At 37.1% G+C, this 10,146-nt stretch overlaps 1 protein-coding gene and 1 long non-coding RNA gene across 2 annotated transcripts in view; both read left to right on the top strand.

Moving 5' to 3' along the window:
- pard3bb (par-3 family cell polarity regulator beta b) overlaps positions 1-10,146 on the top strand; it is a 358,866-nt gene that overhangs the window by 340,107 nt on the left and 8,613 nt on the right. The window lies entirely within an intron of this gene.
- On the top strand, positions 2,142-5,772 carry LOC119419531. The gene is made up of 5 exons (XR_005187262.1): positions 2,142-2,243; positions 3,707-3,749; positions 4,321-4,399; positions 5,404-5,448; positions 5,714-5,772. It is a non-coding gene; the product is annotated as an uncharacterized LOC119419531 (long non-coding RNA).

The raw sequence follows: 10,146 nt of genomic DNA, 5'->3' as shown, positions 1-10,146 counted from the left end.
ACCATCCATCCATCCATCCATCCATCCATCCATCCATCCATCCATCCATCCATCCATCCATCCATCCATCCATCCATCCATCCATCCATCCATCCATCCATCCATCCATCCATCCATCCATCCATCTTTTCGGCTCACTAAGGTCAGTGGTGCCCATATCCAGCAGTCACTGTGTAAGGCGGACAGCTCTCAAATATCTGGTTTAGACAACAGTGGTTGGGATGCTAAAATATACAGACAATGTAGTAATCTACATGATGACGGAAGAAAGAGATGAGTAAGAACAAGAAATCCTCTTAAGTATAACTTCTATTGCCAATTTAAACTCCAGCTATGATTGCATGTTTTTATCTAACGTTCTTCAGCCCTTCTGTCAAGAACCTGCCACTATGTAAAGTGTTGCTACTCATTAAGCTTTACAAAATGTATATAACCTTAAATAAACAAATAAAGGATTGAATACAATCCACCTTCATTTTCAGATTCTGTCACATACACATAATACATTTATTGTATAAAACACATGGGACGGTCTATGTGGACGGTCTTGTCAACTAAAATGTGCTTGGAGTGCTCAATAAGCCCAGATTAAGTAGATGCAGACTGCATATAATTTCATCCCTTTCTTCTCCCAGTTTGCCCTACTTCTTGTTTTTGCACATCATTTATACAAAGTTTGTTGTCTAAATAATTTTTTTGTAATGCAAGTGGAGGGCTAAATGAAAATTGTACTGGCATACAGATACAGTTTTTTAGGGGCACACTTCAGAAGTGTCAAGAGTGCTATGCTAGTGAAAAAAAAAATCCCACATATCTAAATAAAAAAATAGGATAACTCCATGAAATGTAATTCTTTATTACAAAGCAGCATGAATTAAAACAGAATTCCTCCTTTACAAGAAGGGAGTAGGAAGGCTCACACAAGCTACAAGAGTCAACTGTTTAAGGCAGCTTTGACAGCAATAGACTTTATACATATGCACACACACACACACACACACACACACTTTGAGTTCTTCTGAAGGGCTGCCATGTCAACATGTCAACTGTCAACTATCATTCGCTCACACATGCTGTGCTGTAAAACTGTGTCAGCAGGGCAAAGAGGAGCAGTGGACGAAGCGTAACTGTGTGAGTTTGTGTGTGTTGTCCTCCACTGGGAGCTGCACACTCACGATATCTGCCTCCTGCTCTCAGAGTTACAGGATCAGGTGTGAATATCTGCTCCACTTGTGGTCTCACAGTTTATCCTCTCGCCTGTCTCGCACTCGTAGGGAACGATGCGATTTTTAATGGACTGGATCAGTTATTCCTTACTTTTTGCTCCCTCCAACCTTCTCTAGGTGGTACTTTCTTTATTCTTTAATAAACTGAGTTTGCTTACATATGTTACCTCTGCCGTTAGTGTGACATTTCAAACCCTAAATTGCATTAAAATCACAAAACGTTTTTACCCATTTAACTTAATTTTAATCAGCTTTGAGGTCCAAGTCCTCTTTTGATTGGGTAGATAAAGCACATGCTTTCAGCTGTAATTGCCACTCTGGTTGGTTTAAATAACTACTGCACATTTGGTACACTAATAAACATTATTTTATTTACACTATTTCTGTCATTTTCCCTTCACTTTGTCTCTGTAAAGCATTTAAAGGGACTAATGTTTGTCTTTTGAATAACTTGAACAGATTGATGAAGCCAGTAGTCACACATCTTATGTACAAAAGGCACAGGCCAGTACAAAGTACCTTATATAGTGGTTACATGTTATTTTTAATGGGGTAACCTTTCAACCTTTCTTTATTGCTTACAGGGATCTTTCAGGAAAATATGGGCCCACAGGCATTTATCAGCTTACTTCCTCAAACATGTTATTCTCCATGTGGTTGGAACCATATTAAATAAGCCGGAACACGGCCAAATCGCGGATGAATTTTAAATTAGCGAAATGTTTCTGCAGCAGTGAAGGAGTTTTAAATCATTTAAGACGTCTGTGGTGGGGAATGGGGATTTGGCACTCTCATTGTTCCTTCTCTGACCTTTCAATGGGAAGCAGTGAGACAAGTTTTCTCAGACCTGTGTGCCAAATAACACACTGAGCATCATGTTTATTAGTCGTTTTCTGTCCTTTTCTGCAGAAGTCTGATCATGGCCAAGTGCTGCTGGACGTTGTTTTTAAGCACCTGGAGCTGACCGAGAGAGACTACTTTGGCCTGCACTTGGCTGATGACACCTCAGATTCACCGGTTAGTAGTCCGTTTTCAGTGTGCACAGTCTGTGTGTGTTTGTAAGATTTTAACAACGTTAAATGGGTTCCAGGAACAAAAGAGTGCGTATGCGTTTATGTCTAATTATATATATATTCATCAGTATAATCAAATTGGCCCTAAATAAACATCAGAACTCACTCATTTACATGAAAATGTTTTTTAGTTCCAAGGTTTTTTAGACTATAAGAGAAAATTGGGTCCTTACCAGGTTTTAAAATGAGGTAAATGTAACTTCAAATGAAGAGCATTGCACGACCAACAATGTTTTAAACGCTAATTTAAAATGCAAAATCTTTGTGAAAAGTAAGGAAGACCTCTAGACTTAAAAGCTCGTGAAAACATTTTTAGTATTTCTAGGAGTAATTGTTTTAGCATGTCCTCTACAGCAGGGGTTCCCAACTCTGGTCCTTGAGGAACACCATCCTGCATGTTTTAGTTGTTTCTCGGCCTCAACACACCTGATTTTAATTAATGGGTAATTAACAGGCTTCTGCAGAGCACGAGGAAGGAATTAAATCACTGAATAAGGTGTGTTGGAGCAGGGAAGCAACCAAAACATGCAGGATGGTGTTCCTCAGGGACCAGGGTTGGGAACTACTGCTCTAGAAGGTCGCTTCAGTTTATTGATTACAATACCTACATTTGTTTTTGAATAGCTCTTCATAATCGTGCATTTTAATTTAATTGAGGTTTGGACTGGGCAATTAGAACACCTTTATTCTTTCCTTTTCCAGCAACTCTGCTGTAGATTTTCATTGGTGTCCAGTTGCATCGTGGCCCATTTTGGGGCCAAGCTTTAGTTGCTGGACAGATGGACTCATGTTTGAATCTAGATTACTTTGGTCAACAGAGGAGTTCATGGATGAGAGCAATGAGAGCAAATGGCCAGGTTCTATGGCTGCAAAAAACGTTCAAATCATCAACCCTGTCCTACTATAATGATCGCTGGTATGAGGTGTTTGTGCTGATATGCGTGGTCTGGTTTTCTCCAGACATGTTCACTGTGGTCTCAACTGGCCAGTGAAGGTTGTTACACAAGTCCTATAGTTCATTCAGATGCAACTTTGCAAACCCAAGTTGTGCTGCCAAAATTATCTCTAAAGAAAAACATTTGTTGTAAATCCCTATTCATTTCATTATTGTTTTTACTGTCATTTTTTTAAACATTTGACATGCTAACTGATGTGTTAAGATTTAAATATTTATTTTAAATGATTTGTCTTGACCACAGGGTGACCTTTTCTGGGATGATGCATGCAAAAGTCCAATTAATTTATATGACAAGTAAAAAAAGCATGAGAAAAATAAAGTGTCTGTATTGGTTTTCATCGCTGTTAGCCCTCCTGACAGGTTTCTGTGTTTGTGATCACTAGTGAATAATTTAGACTTTGTGTTCATGCTTTATGACTCTAAATGTGTCTCAAATCAATATTTTACAGCGCTGGCTGGATCCCAATAAGCCCATCAGGAAACAGTTGAAAAGTAAGTGACATCCACAACACGCTGCCTTAATATCTCCACTGCCGTAGAACCAAACAGAACTAAGATCTTTCAAACCTTAACCATGGCTGAACGGTCTGTAGCCTCGTCTCAGCAACGGTTAACAATCCAGACTTTTACCCCCAGCATAAGTCTACAGTCTAAACTGCCATTCACTATTCTGAATATTCCTCGAGCAATGATTGAACTTTATTTCAACTCTGCTCTTTTTTTTTTTTTTTGATAATGAGTAAAAGTGTTTGTAACATGAACAATTAAGGAGTAGCTCGAGTGAAGCCAGCAGTTCTCCTCCAGCAATAATTGAACTGTGCTTCAACTCAGTTTGCTTGCCGGTTGACTGGATCAGTAAAAACACCAGTATTTTTTTTTGTTTCACACAGATTGAGACAGATCTGTGGTATAAATCTAGATTTTGAGATTACACTTTTAAGTCTTTCAGTAACTTATATAGTAACGTTGCAATGTTTCCTATATAATCTATTAAAATTACAAGCTTAAGCATTTGTTATGCACCAATATTTTTTAACAAAACTGTTCATAATCATTCTTCCAGGAGGGTCTCCACATACTTTGAGCTTCAGAGTCAAATTTTTTGTGACCGACCCAAATAAACTTCAGGAAGAGTACACGCGGTAAGAGTTGATTTCTTCCTTTAATGTTGTCAGCACGGTGCTGTAAGACGGGGGTTCTCAAACTTGTTGGGTTCATGGACCCCCTAAAGGGGACAAAACGTTTCAGGGACTCCCTTATAACCCTCATGTTTATTAAATAGTTTTCTTCAATTTGTCTCTTTAATTCAATGGAAATATATGTGTACCATAAATACTTGAGACCTGTTCTTTAATAGTGTTAATACAATTTTTATACGTTTAAACATGGGGTATTTTTCATTCAAGACACAATTAACAAACTTTTTTAATTTCAACTTCCAAAAGTTACAGTTTTGAGAAAATTAACAGGATCAAAAACCACTTTACAACTTTACCTGTTCACTTAATGAAGATTACTGTATTGTCATTTCAAATTATTACAGAAAACTCTTTACATAAACCTGATTAGAATCATAACAGAAGTAGTCATACCAAATAACAGGACTTAATTTGTAAACCAATCGATGACGGAATGCAAATAGTGGGCAGTCTGGTGACGGTGGTGGGAGTGGGGAGTGTCTGGGGGTCTCCCCCAGAAAATATAGAATAAAGTAGATGTGATTTTTATTTTTTTCATTTTTGTGTATTTTAATAGGTAGTTTATATATATATATAATATTATTTTTATATTTATTATTATTTTCCCGGGGGTCCTGAGTCCCCGGTTTGAGAACTACTGTTGTAAGAAATGCTGTCTTTTTTAGTTTTGTTTAGCTTTTTTATATTGCTTCATCTTCATCACAGTGACCCCCCCCACCCCACACACACACACACACACACACACACACATTTGGGTCACCAACTATTTTTCAATAATTGCATCCAAGTGAGATACTACAGTTTTTTTTCCTTCTAATTCTTCATGTTGTTTTGTGCAAAATTATGTTTAATCTCTAACAGCTTTGCATCAGAATTTTCTTGTTAAAAACAACTAAAATACAACCTTTCTTAAATGATCTCAACCCGTTGTTTTTGCCTCCACTCAGGTACCAATATTTTCTCCAGATCAAACAAGATATATTGACTGGAAGGTGAGTTTGAAGTCCAATGAATTTGATATTGTTTAATCTTTGTCCATCACTCTGCCTTATAAAACCAAGACTTGTCAGATATGACAAGAGGAGTACAAGTTTATAAACACACATTTTTGCAGATCTGCATTCATATTACATAGTCAAAACAAGTTATATGTTCTTTAAAGGAGAACTTAACGATTTTAAATACTGACTTGTAGTTGAATCATTATTATTTCTGCTTCGTTATTGGCTAATGTTTGTTTGTTCCTGCTATTTCCAGATTGCCCTGTCCTCACAACACTGCTGCACTGCTGGCGTCCTATGCAGTTCAGTGTAAGTAGTGCTCCCCGGATACAGTCGTTTCACATAAGAATGGAAAGGCGATTCATTAGGGCTCACTTTAGCTGTGCACACTGTTAAATGTAATGACTGTGGTTGCTGGGGTGCATTTACAACTGCTGCTCAGACGCCATGGCGATACAGTTTCAACTATGTGGTGAGATTTTACCATCAGTAACATAAATATTAAATGAGATGTTTGGTTTTGTTTTTTTTCTTAAAGTCAACCTTTAATGGTCAAATAATGTGCAGAAGCAAATCAATAGGAGAAAGGTTTACTGAACCGCTCAGTGGACGTTTGGTTTAACAAGACTTGTTTACAGTGCCGCCTTTTTTAAATGGCTGCTCAGATTTATAAGGGTAGTGATTTATTCTTGACACACTTCCTAATCAGTTAGACCCACCCTAAATGAAATTTAGTTTACACAAGTCAGGCAGAAAATCTGTGTAAAATATAGTTTAGGCTTTTTTTCAACACCCCATTTTATTTACTGCGACTACAAACTGCTTAAACCTCACTATTAATTGTCAGGTTAGAATAATTAACAACAGTAAAGGTACATCAGAACAACAACAAAAGATTATCCACTGGTCAGGAGGATTAATAGTTTTACATTTGTTGTGACTTTAGATAATTAATTGTGTGAATGTTTATGAAGCATTCACACTATTGTGATCCATTTCTCTTCCGTATGTTTTTCAGCATCTTGTTCCACAATTTTTGTGCTATTTCAACACATCATACATCAGAACGTTCAGCTCTTTCAGGATACTTTTTTCTATACTTTTTTGCTATGACTTTTGGTATTGGTGCAACTTTAGCTTTTTGAAATATTTAGCCTTTTCTGACTTTTTTTTTCATAGAAAATGAACTGAGCTCATTTTACATCCTTCAAATCTTTAGATGTGTTTACAGCCTTTACTGCTCCGTTCCCATTTTGTTTTGGTGCAGCTTCTTTCAGCTTCTTTGTGCAAATTTAAACATTTTTCAGCTTTTTTCAGCTGTTCTTTCAGCTGTTTTGTGATCCTTTCAGATTCTGTCTGCTAACCACAACATTTTTGTGCTTCTTCTAATTTCTTTCTGCTAATTTCAGCTTTTTCTGCTGTTTCAGTTATTATTTATCTGTTTTTATGCAAATTTTAGCATTTTCAGCTAATTCCACAATTTTTGCACTCATTTCTACTTTTTTCAGCCTAATTCAGCAAAATTGTGCTTTCTCGACTTCCTTCTGCTAATTTATGCTTCTTTCTACTTTTTTAGCTATTATTCAGCTGCTTGTTTTTTTTTGTTGTTGCTAATTTCTTCTTTTTTTCAGATTATTTCCACCTTTTTGTGCTCAGTTCTGCTACTTTCAACCTAATTGGGCAAAAATTATGTTCTAGCAACGTCCTTCTGCTTATTTAAGCTTTGTTCTGGTTTTTTTAGCTACTTTCCAGCTGTTTTGTGCTCATTTGTGCTTATTTAAACTAATTCAACAAATATTTTTCCTTCTGCTTTCTTCTACTGATTTAGACTTGTTCTTCCATTTCTGCTATATTACAGCAATTCTTTTTTATTTTTTTAATTTTTTTTAGCAAATTTCAGCTGTTTTTCAGCAAGTTCTTAAGCAATAATCATTCACACTGCATTTTCGTAGGAAATGCAATTTCTCTAGTTGATGCTACCCGTCACTCTGTGGAAGAAAGGCCAGTTTCAAACAAGTTTTTGTTTATTATTCTACTTTAAGAAAATATATTCACATTTGGGACACTGAAGATTGATCATTTCTTTTGGAACTGATGTCCTAGTTAGTCTCAATTAGAGGTCAGACTTGTCAGCCTTCAGATAGTGTTTAATGTTAAAGTTCAGGGCAGTACAACATCAAAAAAAGACTAAAGAATTATGGCTTTTTGGAAGTATCACCTGAAGTTAGCCTGTTCTTTTGTGAAAATAAAGATATAAATAAATAAATCATGTGCTTAAGTTTGTAAAGTTATTTATGAACAAACCACACCAACACCTGAGAAAATGTCCTTTAAACAGACAAAATCATTTGGACACGTTTGACCATAAAACTCAGCCTAATGTTTGATGAAACCCAAGCTCAGCACAAACACCTGTTAGCACCGTGGTAGAGGGCTGGAGATTTGGGCCTGTTTTGAAAGCAGAACTTGGACACTTTGCAGTGAGTGAAACTCTTCTGTACGCCCAAGTTTTCTTTAGTCAATATGTGTGGCCATCTGTCTGATAATTAAAGCTTGGTACAAACTAGGTCATGGTGCAACAAGATGACAATCCCAAACACAGCAGCACATTTATAACAAAATGGCTGACTGAGATTCAACGTGTTGGCGTAGCTCAATAAAATTCCCTACTTCTTCCTGAACAAAATGTTGGGAAGATCTGTGGATCGCAAGAAAAATAGACCATAATTGTAATAAGTTAATTTAAAAAAAAAGTGAATACAATTCGGTTTTCTTCCTTTAAAATCTAAATTATAGAGCCTGCAACTGTTAGGGGACTTGTTACAATGACTCAATGGATTTGTAAACTTACATTTATGAATAGGTTTGTAAGTTGCTGACAAAGCTCAGTTTGTTTTCACTTGGAGTTTACGGTAAATGGCTTTGTCTTCTGGATAGTGACTCATGACACGGCAATCGTGGTCTTACATCCCTTTTCTTTTAAATAGCTGCCTATTATTTTTATGCCTGCTTCTTTTCTTAATAACTTCTTATTTATTCCATCTAATATTGTCCCTGGCTCCTCCCCCTTTGCCCCCCCCCCCCCCGCCCCCTCCCTTTCTTCTTGCTCTTGCCACCCCCTCCTGTCCTCCTGTGTGATGTTTTGCAATGAATCTGTACAGCCTCAGTAAATAGGTCAAACAAGAGATTTGACCTAGACCATCAACACCCTGACCCTGCAGCTTTTATGCTTCCACACACACCCACACACAACCACACACACACACACACACACTGTTGCTTGGGTGATGCTGTCACTTCTCACAGTGCCAGCACAGATTATGGAGATAAATGTTTGCTTTGAGCGGAATAAAATCGGCTCGAAGCAGCTGCTACGCTGCTAATTTAGTTCAAGTGCGGCTGAGTCTGAACCTCAAACTAAAGCTTGCATTCATAAAAGATCATACATCCCTTCTGATTGATGAAATTCTGGGTTTATAATAAATTAAATCCGCAATTTTCTCCTCAGAAGGACAACAGTTTAAATCCAGAAATACTTTGATGCTCTTTCTCTTGGTGCTCCCCTACAGTTACAACACATCTTTATTTTTATATTTTTCTTTGCCTAATGTATCCGACCCGTTGACCAATGCCATCATAACAAGATGCTCAGTCTTGGTCACCTGTTGTTTTAATGCTGCGGCTAAATCGTTTATGTTCCTGATGCTGTGGAGACATCAATAAGCATCTGAGCTGCAATTGATTTGTTGGTCAATATGCTTAGGCTACCAGCTTGTAGGTCAGTCAAGGGACTACTTGAGCGAATTGATGGCTTTAAGCTTCAACTGCAAGCGAGCGAGTTAATTGTATCTGCTTTTATCCCTTCATCCCAGTGGTTTCTGATAATTATGAGGACGTTTAATTTTTTTTTCTTGTGGTTGTTGTCCCCATATACTTGTGTTCATTATCATTAAATACAATTTATATATTAGTACTGATCTTTTTGTTTGCACCATTGAGAAAATGTTGGGATATGTGTTTTATGCCCGCAAAAGTGCCATTTGTTGAGGCTGTAGAGAGTAAAAATGTATAAAATCACCTTGGTACGATGTATATCATAGTCGTATGTGATCTGGTAAAATCTGGTAATTCGGTTGTGCCCCCTGCACCCCCAGCTGCCTGCGCAGACGTCATATCCACTTTTAAATACATTAATACCATCATAATAAATAACACAGTGTTTTTGCACTATTTGATTTAATCCTCTGCTGTTGTCACAAAGCTTTAATCCCAAGTACACAGTGTCATTAGAAACAGTTTCTTTTTAGAAAATGCTCCTTTAATTCTCTGCAGAAAAGTGTGAGGACATTTGCACTGATGGTTTTTTCTTTAGTCACATCTTTGAGTAAACAACCCACGCCACAAAGAGAGATTACTCACGGACCAACAGATGTTGCAACAAAAGCTGTGGTTTGGTGTTAATGCAGAAAAGTCTGTGAGGGATGTAAATAGTCGCCACTAGCTTAACGTGTTTATATTCCAAGCTGTACAAATATATTATTGCATATTTGCTACAATTCTGATATAAGCATTAGATTATAGCTGATTATTATTTAGCATGTATTTGATGACTAGTCTTACACCTGGTTTCTTAAAAAGATATACAGTAGTCCCTCATTTATCATGGGGAATCTGTACCCTGAAGCCCCG

This window comes from Nematolebias whitei, chromosome 13, assembly GCF_014905685.2.
Source record: "Nematolebias whitei isolate Nwh7 chromosome 13, NemWhi1, whole genome shotgun sequence".
NCBI classification, from domain to species: domain Eukaryota; kingdom Metazoa; phylum Chordata; class Actinopteri; order Cyprinodontiformes; family Rivulidae; genus Nematolebias; species Nematolebias whitei.
This window is presented reverse-complemented; position numbering and strand designations above follow the sequence as displayed.